Source organism: Choloepus didactylus, chromosome 9 (assembly GCF_015220235.1).
Source record: "Choloepus didactylus isolate mChoDid1 chromosome 9, mChoDid1.pri, whole genome shotgun sequence".
NCBI lineage: Eukaryota > Metazoa > Chordata > Mammalia > Pilosa > Megalonychidae > Choloepus > Choloepus didactylus.
In genome coordinates this window covers 118601770-118613147 of record NC_051315.1, presented here as the reverse complement: position 1 = coordinate 118613147, position 11378 = coordinate 118601770, and positions in this window count along the sequence as shown.

Below are 11378 nucleotides of genomic sequence, written 5' to 3'. Positions count from 1 at the left end.
AATCATCCATGGTATACAATCCACTGTCCACAGTATGATAACATAGTTATGCGTTCATCACCACAATCTATCTCTGAACATTTTCCTTACATCAGAAAGACCCAGAACAAGAATAAAAAATAAAAGTGAAAAAAGAACACCCAAATCATTCCCCCATCCCACCCCGTTTGTCCTTTAGTTTTTATCCCCATTTTTCTACTCATCCATACACTAGATAAAGGGGGTGTGATCCACAAGGTCTTCACAATCACACTGTCACCCCTTGTAATCTACGTCATTATATAATTGTCTTCAGGAGTCCAGACTGCTGGGTTGGAGTTTGGTACTTTCAGGTATTTACTTCTAGCTATTCCAATACATTAAAACCTAAGACGTGTTATCTATATAGTGCATAAGAATGTCCACCAGAGTGACCTCTCGACTCCATTGGAAATCTCTCAGCCACTGAAACTATTTCGTCTTGTTTTACATCCCCCTTTTGGTCAAGAAGATACTCTCAGTCCCACGATGCCGGGTCCACATTCATCCCCGGGAGTCATATTCTGCATTGCCAGGGAGATTTACAACCCTGGGAGTCGGGTCCCACATAGTGGGGAGGGCAGCGAGTTCACCTGTCGAGATGGCTCAGTTAGAGAGATATGGCCACATCTGAGCAACAAAGAGGTACTCAGGGGGAGACTCTTAGGCACCATTACATGCAAGTTTAGACTCTCCTTTGTGGTAATGAGCTTCATAAGGACTTGCAGTGTCTTTTACAAGCAAGCAGCTCTGAAATTGAAGCACCATTAGTTTCACATTAAATCCACTCTGGTGATGAATCTAACTATAATTTATTAAAGATCTATTCTGTTCTTTACTTAACTCTTTTATTTGATTACTTTTCATTCATGTTGTTGCTTTTCCTCAAATGTTTGGCAATTCTTGGTGCCCGCATTTATTAATGAAGGGCTTGGATATATTTAGGGAAAAGTCATGAATTTCCTCTTTAATACATTCATATTCTCATCAACTCCTCCTGTGCCTTTGATTTTAAGAGACTGAAAATTACTTACATAATGGCCGGCAAATAAACTCCACAGTATCTACATGATTTGGCCCTTGCCTCTCTCCCTGACTGGCTCTTGAATGTATTAGTGACCCACTGGCCATCTTATAGTTCTTTAATACATCATAGTCATTCTAGAATCAGATCCTTTTCAATACTCCCAACATGTGAAACATTTCCCCCCAGATCTTTGCATAACTGACTGTTCATTGTTTCTATCTCGGCTCAAACACCATCTTCCTAGTTTTAAGAATAACAAATTTATAAAGCTGAAATGAAAAGCTATGAAAATAATCCATCAGAAAATATTGAGGGCAATAAGCTCTCTACCTTATCCTTCTCTTGCATCTCTGTTACTGACTTTCTTCATTTTTGATGCTTGGACTTGTTGCTGTCTTGCTTTTCTCTCCAACTAAACTGCTGCTTGGACCAAGTTTTCCAGAGGCCTCTTTTTCAGAATACTATTAAGTGATAGTATATGGAAGACCACATATTTAACTGAAAATGAAGTAAACTTCTCTCGAGTGTTCCCCTCAAGGACCTGTAAGATGAAATACACTTTTCTGAAACTGAATCATCCTATTCATATTTTTAAACTTCCTAATAGCCCTTCTCTTCCTTCTTTGCCCACCAGACTCTACATAGCCATGCCAAGTTTACGTTGCATCCTACATGTTTTTCAAGCTGCACTTTATTGATAGTCTGGTTCAGTATCTGAGGATTGGGAATAATATTTCCTATCCTATGAGCATATACAATCATTTGAATTTGAAATCTTTAATGTATGGTGCTGGAGTCTGAGAGGAGATAGGTCTTAGAATACAATCCTGGGTCTCTGGATTTCTGGCACCAAGGGGAGCCAGAACTTGGCACCAAGTCCAAGTTTGGAACTTGGACAATGCAATTGGTATTACAGGCCATGAGAAGTCAAGAATATTTGAGAGTCAGAGAAACATTTGAATTCCAGCCTCAGATGAAGGCTAGAGGATCCTCGGGCAAGCAGCACATTTTGAAATGTGTAATCATCTCCAAAGTAATCTCAGCTGTCTGCATCATCATCTTCAGAATCCTCCCATTGTAAAAGGAAAAGTGAAAAGTGTGTGTTTGCCAAGAAATCAATGTGTCCACGTGCATGATCTCTGATACAGACAGGTCAAATCCCATGGGAATTAGGAGGATGGGCAAAGAAAGCCTCCTCAGGCGGACATAGTGTATAATCTTCCTGTCCCAAAGCATATGCTGGTTCAGTTTGCTAAAGCTGCTGAAATGTAATGTACCAGAAATGGGATGGCTGCTACAATGAGGATTTATTAACCTACAATTTACAATTCTTAGCCCATGAAGATGTCCAATTCAAGACATCAACAAGACAATACCTGGACTCTGAAGACAGGATGCTGGCATCTGGGTCATCTCGGTCACATGGGAAAGCATATGGCTAGTGTCAGCTTGCCCTTCAATCCCAGGTTCCATTGTTTCCAGCTTCTGGCTTTCGTGGCTTTCTCTCTGTTTTCTGTGGGTCCTCTCTTAGCCTCTCCAGGGGTTTGCTCTGTGAGCTTCTCGGGGTTCTTATCCTCTTATAAAGGATTCCAGTAGGAGGATTAAAACCCACCTTGAATAAGGTAGGTCACATCTTAATTGAAATAATCTAATCAAAAGGTCCCACCTGTAACAGGTTTACACCCATAGGAATGGATTAAAAGAACATGGCTTTTTCTGGGGTAAATAACAGCTTGAAACTCACATAGGCACCTCTCAGTCATTCAACTGCTTAGGATTTTTGCTACATCTGAGTATGACCTGAATGCCATGCCATATAAATCTTAAGGTCTGAATACAATGGTTTACCTTGGTGTTTCTAAATCAACCTTCACATGAGCAATTTTATCTATTTCATAAGCTTCATGACATCAAGGGTTGTTGTCTCTCTTGTTCATGACCTCCCCCCAGTTCAGTAACAATGACTGTTTGGATGATAACTGCCCAGTGAACACTTATTCAGTGAATAAAATCAAGTATTTAATATGCTAGCTTTATATTTTATTTGTACAAAAGGTAAATTCTTAACTATTAACATAGAAAGAAAGGTTGATCTTCCTATCCCAGTGTTATCAATGCCTCCTTACGAATGTTGCAGGGAAATGGAGTGTAAAGGTGTAAGTTCCCAGTGGGATGGTACATTTTAACTTAATACCAGAAAATTACTTCTCCCCCCTCTCCCACTATCTCCCCTCTCTATATAATATTATCTGGTGCATTTTTGAAGAAAGACTAACAAAAATTTGGACTGAGTCACTCCCTAAAACAAAGTAAACTCCTTAAGCCAATTTCTTTTGTTGAATGTAGTTGAGAAGGCCCTTTGAAATGTATCGAGAAACTTAGCTCACCACACATAGTGTGGTAATCATACTTACCCTAATGAAAAAGCACTGACAAAATCAATTTAAAAGCCAACTTGTTTTTGACCTCAGCAAACTCCTTTGATCTTTGTTGCAACCAGTTAGAAGGTTGATAAGAGATGATCAATAATAACAAATATTTCCTCAAGCCTGACATCGCCTCTGCTGAGACGTAACTAGGAAGTTGATCCCTTTGTAAGGGAAAACACTGCCTCTTGGATAATGAGTCTGCAAATCTAAGTTGGAAGGGTCAGTTCTATTCAAGCTAGATGGAATTGCACAGTGGTTGAAAAGTCTTTGAATCTCTGTGTGTAACAAACAGCAAGCTGCCAAAAATTAGTTTAAATTAGTGGCTGTGTTGCATTGGGTTGTGTTTTAGATTCCGGTAAGCCTGGTTTGAATTTCCAGGATCTACAACACTCTTTTTGTCAGTTGCAGAAAATTCTTTGAATTTTCAGCTTTCTTAATTTAAAAATTGAACATAACCGTAGAGCGGAAGAAAGAATTAAGTAAAATATGTAAAAACTTAGTTCAGGGTCTGGCAAGGACTAAGCATTAAATCTTAGTGGCCACAATCATCATTATCTTTATTGTTGGTGCTTTTAATATTATCATGATTTACGAGTTCATAGTCCGTAAATACAAATTATTTCATTAAATTAATTCTGAAAATGGAAATCATTCCTGGTCGGTTTTTATTTCCTGCCATAACATTTTTCCCTTCTTCTAGTTCACCAGCATTTCTAATGTTTGTTATGTTGCTATATTTTAAGCATGAAGTTGTTTCAATTTATTTTTGTAACAAAGTTGGGTTCAAATAAATACAAAGGTGGCAAGATAGACATAAATATATAACTCCATAAATACTCACATGTCTATATAATGATCTTGGGCTGTAAATATCAAAATGTCACAAGGTCTCATATAATATTTGTTTTATGTAATGAAAGTAAGGAAGTAGAAGACACAACCTCAAAGAAATACATAAATTAACTAGAATTTAAGCTTTGCAAGGGCATGCGCTTTCCCTGCCCACTACTTACAGTGCTTGCTATACAGAAAGATCACAATGAATATTGTTGAACAACTATATAAATTAGGTCAGTGAACATTTTCTACTACTTTTATGCACAGAGCAATGGGTTAGGCATTTTGGGGAACACAACAAACAAACTTAAAAATCCCTTGTTCTACACCAAATTACATGGCACCTTGAATAGGGAGCGAAATCTTGTTGGTTTGTACAGGTTAGTGTGATGCCCTGATACACCCAAGAGTAATTTGGGCAGAAAATTAAAAATGTATGCACAGCCCTCTTGAGGGACTGTGAAAAAAGGTGGAAATATTAAACCTCCCCACCTGGAGAATTCCTGATATTCTCACAAGCATTGGGGACTACCAATTTACTAGGCAAAGCCCTCAATCTTGGGGCTTGCATTTATGAAAAGTATTTCTGCAAAGGAGAAGCTAAGCCTACCTATAACTGTTCCTAAGAGTCACCCCCAGAGAATCTCTTTTGTTGCTCAGATGTGGCCTCTCTCAGCCAACTCTTCAGATAAAATCACAACCCTCCCCCCTACATGGGATATGACTCCCGGGGGTGTAAATCTCCCTGGAAATGTGGGACAAAAATAAATAATAGGGAGGATAAGGGGTACGGGATGATTTGGATGTGCTTTTTTAATTTTTATTCTTATTCTTATTTTGGAGGGAGTAATCAAAATGTTCAAAAGCTGATTGTGGTGATAAATGCACAGCTATATGATGATACTATGAACCATTTACATTTTGGATGATTACCTGATATGTGAATATATCTCAATAAAATTGCATTAAAAATTTCCTGTTTTAGAATTTACCATATAGTATAGAAGACATGTCCCCAAAATAAATAACTATTATAAAGCAGATGTCATTATGAAAGAGACTAAACATAATGTCGTGTGTGTGTGTGCACTTGCATGCATGTTTGTGCATGTGTATATGTTGGGGGAGGTTGTAGACCAATTCTAACTGGGGATAAATCTGAGATAATCCTAATATTAGTATCAACAATCACAATTTCTAATCAATATTTAGAATATATGTATTTTTAATAATGTAACCCTGTTTTCATAGAATATTTTTTAAACATTTTTTATTGTGAAATGTAACATATATACAGAAAAGTGATAACTTTCAAAGTATGATTGAAGAAATAGTTATAGAACAAATTTCAAAGAATGTTATGAGTTTTGGTTCCACCAATTCAGTTATTTCCTTCTAGCTGTTCTAATATTCAACAGACTAATATATATATATATCTATATGTGTGTATGCGTGTGTGTGTAAAGATTCAGTATTCATAATCCTTTGTTAATTCCTATCTCGTCTGTTGCTACTCTTCCCTCTCATTTGATCAATGTCTCAATCTTCAGGTATATCTTGGCAGCGACCACCCTAACTTGTTCATATTGAATAGAGGTGTCAACATTATGGTGAAGGGGGATGCATCTGGTTGATGTTCTTGAAGAGGCTGTTGCCTTTGGATTTTGGGACTTATCTGTCATAGGAACACTCTGGAGGATTTAAGTTTCTGAGAATTAAACTTAGTGAGTGAAACTTTTATAGAGACTCCAAGAGGGACATAGGTATTCTTTAGGATTTAGGTTTGATATGCTGTGGCCATTTGGAATATCTAGCTGAAGCTTGCATAAGACTAACCTCCAGGATAGCCTCTTGACTCTATTTGAAATCTCTTAGCCACTGAAGCCTTGTTTTGTTACCTTTCTTTTTCCCCTTTTGGTCAAGAAGTCACTCTCAATCCCTCAATGCCCAGGCCAATCTTCTTCAGGATCCATAATAATGACCCCCTCTCATTTCTGATTTTGTTTATCTGGGACTTCTCTCTGTTTTATTTTGTCAGTCTAGCTAAGGGTTTGCCAATCTTTTTTTACCTCAAACCACCAACTTTTGGTTTTATTTATTCTCTCTATTTTGTTTTTTTTATTCTCCAGACCATTTATTTGTGCTTTAATCTTCGTTATTCTTTTTTCTTCTACTTAGTTTGTCAGGGTTAGTTTGCTCTTCATTCTCCAGTTTCTTCAGTTGCTCAGCTAAGCTTTTGCATTTAGCTCTTTATTCCTTTTTAATGTGTACATTTAGAGCTATAAATTTCCCTCTCAGCACTGCCTTTGCTCTATCCTGTAAGTTTTGATATGTTGTGTTCTCATTTTCATTCATCTCTAGATATTTACCAATTTCTCTTGCAATTGCTTCTTTGACCTATTGATTTTTTAGGAGTATGTTGTTTAACCTCCATATATTTGTGAAAGTTCTAGTTCTTTGGTGGTTATTGAATTCCAGTTGGATTCCACTGTGGTCAGAGAATGTGCTTTGAATAATGTCAATCTTTTTAAATTTGTTGAAACTTGTTTTATGCCCCAGCATAGGATCTATCCTTGAGGACACTATATGAATGATAGAGAAGATTATGTATCCTGGTAATTTGGGATGCAATGATCTATATATGTCTGTTAAGTCTAATTGATTTATCACATTGTTTAGGTTCTCAATTTCCTTATTGGTCTTCTGCCTATCTATAGAAGAAAGTGGTGTATTGAAGTTTCTCACTATTTTGTAGAAACATCTATTGCTGCCTTCAGCTTTGGCAACGTTTGTCTCATGTACTTGAGAGCTTCTTGATTGAGTGCATAAATATTTATGATTGATATTTCTTCTTGGTGAATTTCCCTTTTATTAATATTTAGTGTCATTTTTTGTCTCTTATGACATCTTTGCATTTAAAGTCTATTTTGTCTGATATTAGTATTTCTTCCTCTGCTTTCTTTTGGCTGCAGCCCACATGGAATATCTTTTAAATTCTTTCACATTCAATCTTTTTGTGTCACTGGGCCTAAGATGAGTCTCTTGTAAATAGCATATCAATGGATCATACTTTTTAATCCACTCTGCCAGTCTGTGTCTTTTAATTGGGGAGTTTAATCCATTCACATTTGAAGTTATTACTGTAAAGGCAGTTCTTGAATCTGCCTTCTTATCCTTTGGTTTTGATTTGTCCAATCTATTTTCCACCCCCTCTCTTTTTTCCTTTAAGTTACCCTTATGAATGCTCTTCAGTTCTGTGCTCTTCTCCAGACATCTCTCTCCTTTCTTTTTTTCTTCAGCTGGTAGAACTCCCTTTATTATTTCTTGCAGGGCAGATCTCTTGTTATAATTACCTTAGCATTTGTTTGTCTGTGAAAATTTTAAACTATCCCTCACTTTTGAAGGAGAGCTTTGCTGGTTAAAGAATTCTTAGCTAGCAATTTTTTCTCTTTCAGTATCTTAAATATGTCATACCACTGCCTCCTTACCTCCATGGTGCCCATTAAATAGTCAGTTTTTAATCTTTGTGGTTTCCTTTTTATGTGGCAAATTGCTGCTCTCTTGCTGCTTTCAGGAATTTCTCCTTCTCTTAAACATTTGAAAATCTGGTTAGTATATGTCTTGGAGTGGGTCTATTTGGATTTATTCTATTTGGAGTTCATTGGGCTTCTTTGATTTGCATATTTACATCTTTCATAAGAGTTGTGAAGCTTCCCCAACTATTCCCTTGAATACTCTTCCTAGCCCTTTACTCTTCTCTTCTTCTTTATTCTTTTTTTTTAACTGTTTATAAGAAATGTTACTTTGAGATAAATTCAAACTTACATGGAACAGTTGCAAAAACAGTACAAACCCCATACATAGAACTCCAGCATACCCCGACCCCCCTCTCCCAATACTCCAATCCACCACCTTTAACATCCTGTCTCACCACTTCTTTCTTTCTTTCCCTCCCTCCTTCCCTCCCTCTCTCCCTTCCTATCATCCATCATCTATTGCTCTGTCTTCTGAACATATGAGAGCAAGCTGCACACATCATTGAAAAAACAATATAATTCACATATACATTGCCCATGAACAAGAACATTCTTTTATGCAATCCTATTAAACACATCTAAGAAGTTCAAGAAATTCAACCTTGATACAAAGCTAACATTCTATATTTCCTTTTTTTTTTTCTTTCCTTATGTCCCATCTGTGTCCCCTTCAGCTTCCTCTCCTCCATCCTCAGGTCCCATCCAGGATCATCCTTGGCATTTAATTGTCATCTATTTAGACTTTTTTTCAATTGTGGAAACATATATACAGCCTAAATCTGCCCATTCCACCCCCTCCCTAGCATTCCGTTAGTGGGATTAATCACATTTAGAATGTTGCAATGCTATCACCTTCCCACCATCCCTTTTTAGAAGTTTCCCTTCACCCCAAACAGAAACCCTACACTCATTTCTTAACTCTCCATTGCCCCTTCCCCCACTTCTCAGAACCCCTGCTCTACTTTTCATCTCTATGGTCATATTCTCTGATACTTTCTTTGTGTTTACCATGGGGCTTAAATTTAACATCTTAAATCTATAACAATCTTGTTTTTCTTTGATACCAACTTAACTTCAATATGACACATAAACTATATTCCTATACTTCCTCGTTCCCCCACTTTTATGTAGTTCTTGTCAAAAATTGCATGTTTTACATTGAGTCCAAAACCACTGATTTATCATTACAGTTTAGGTATTTTAGATCCTGTAGGAAGTAAATAGTGGAGTTACAAATCAAAAATACAGTAGTATTGGTATTTATATTTACCACTTGATATTTAGTGGTACCCTTTATTTCTTCATGTAGTTTCAGTCAATTGTTTAGTGTCCCTTCCTTTCAGCCTGCTCAACTCCCTTTAGCATTTCTTATAGGACTGATCTACTGGTGGTGAAGTTCCTCAGCTTTTTTCTCTGTTGGTAGGGCTTCCTTTAGTATCTGAAGTAGGGCAGGTCTTTTATTAGCAAAATCTCTCAGCATTTGTTTGTCTGTGAAAAATTTAAGCTCTCCCTCAACTTTGAAGGAGAATTTTGCTGGATAAAGAATTCTTGGTTGGAAATTTTTCTCTCTCAGAGTTTTAAATATGTCATGCCTCTGCTTTCTTGCCTCCATGGTGCCTGCTGAGTAGTCACTACTTAGTCTTATGTTGTTTTCTTTGTATGTGGTGAATTGCTTTTCTCTTGCTGCTTTCAGAACTTGCTCCTTTTCTTCAGTATTTGAGAGTCTGATCAGAATATGTCTTGGAGTGGGTTTATTTGGATTTATTCTATTTGGAGTTCGCTGGGCATTTATGCTTTGTGTATTTATATTGTGCAGAAGGTTTGGGAAGTTTTCCCCAACAATTTCTTTGAATACTCTTTCAAGACCTTTACCCTTCTCTTCCACTTCTGGGACACCATTGAGTCTTAAATTTGGATGTTTTATTTTATCTATCATATCCCTGAGATCCATTTTGATTTTTTCAATTTTTTTCCCCATTCTTTCTTTTGTTCTTTCATTTTCTGTTCTGTGGTCCTCAAGGAGGTTGAGTTGTTGTTCAACTTCCTCTAATCTTGTATTATGAGTATCCAGAGTCTTTTTAATTTGGCCAACTGTTTCTTTTATTTCCATAAGATCTTCTATTTTTTTATTTAATCTTGCAATTTCTTCATTATGCTCTTCTAGGGTCTTCTTTATGTCCTTTATATCCTGAGTCATGCTCTTCTTCATGTCCTTTATATCCTGAGCCATGCTCTTGTTGCCTGTCTGTAATTCTTTGATTAACTGTGCCAAGTACTGTGTGTCTTCTGATCTTTTGATTTGGGTGTTTTGGTTTGTGTTCTCCATATTGTCTGATTTTATCATGTGCTTTAAAATTTTCTGTTGTTTTTGGCCTCTTGGCATTTGCTTTACTTGATCCGTAATTTGACAGAACTGCAGCTTGGTGGCATACACTTTCTCTAACTAACCAGCAGATGGAGCCCGTGACTCACCTATTCCCCTCAAGCTAGTTCTCCCCCACTTTGTCTTTGTGGTATGTGGGGGTCTGTTTCTTGTGGGGTCCAATTGGTGCACCAAGTTTGGGTGCGTTGCTGGTGCTGTCCGCCCTGAATGTGGGGCATGTGTCTGGGTGGTTAGGCAGGCAGGGCAGCTTTGATAATCAAACTTCCCAGGTGTTCCTGGAGATTTAAGGCTGTTGCAGGAGCCTAAGCCTTCATTTCAGTCTTTCCACCGATTGTCTCTGCTGCTGATCCACAAGTCCTTGGTGTTCATGTAGGGTCCCTGGGATTTCTGAGTGGTTCCCACTTCCTGTGTTCTTCCAGGACCTCTGCTGAGGGAGGGCAGCACCACGTCACTAGTGCGCGCTGGCCCACCAGGGAAGCCCTGGGTCGCTGTGCCATGCAGGGGCACTCCCAGCCCGCTTCGAAGATGGTTGAATGGGATGCATTAACTTCCCCCTTTTCACACAGCTCTGCCCTCCCAGCTCCGGGACAGTCAGCCATGGGTGTATTAAAGGCCACTGTCCACAGCTGATATCGTGGCTTGTGTGTAGTGCTGCGGGAAAGATTTCCCATCACATTGGGTTTCTTGGCACAGCTCTGGACTGTGGATCTGGCCCAGGAACATCCCCCACCCACTGGGGATATGGCTGCAAGGAATGCAGTTTTTTTCCTCCTTTTGGCCACCCTCTGCTCCTCTGGTCTTGAGACAATCAGCAGCAGTTGTGAGAAGGGGGTATCCTCCATGCCAGACACTGAAGCATTAGCCCAGCCCACTCCCACTGTGCTTCACTGCTTGGCTCTCCCCGTCATATCTGCAGCCACCCCTGGGCTTTTTTTTTTTTTTAAATAACTAGTCCATCTCCAAACGCCAGCCCACCATTTCCCCACACCGCAGTGTGGCTGCAGGACTTTCGGCCAACTCACTCACTTGTCTCAGAATGCAGGCTCCTGGTTTCACCAAATGCACATTCCCTGTGGATTTAGCAGAACTTGTCTGGCTGGTGCATCGCTGCAAGTGGTGTTCTGGGTCACTTTCTGGTTTTTATCTAT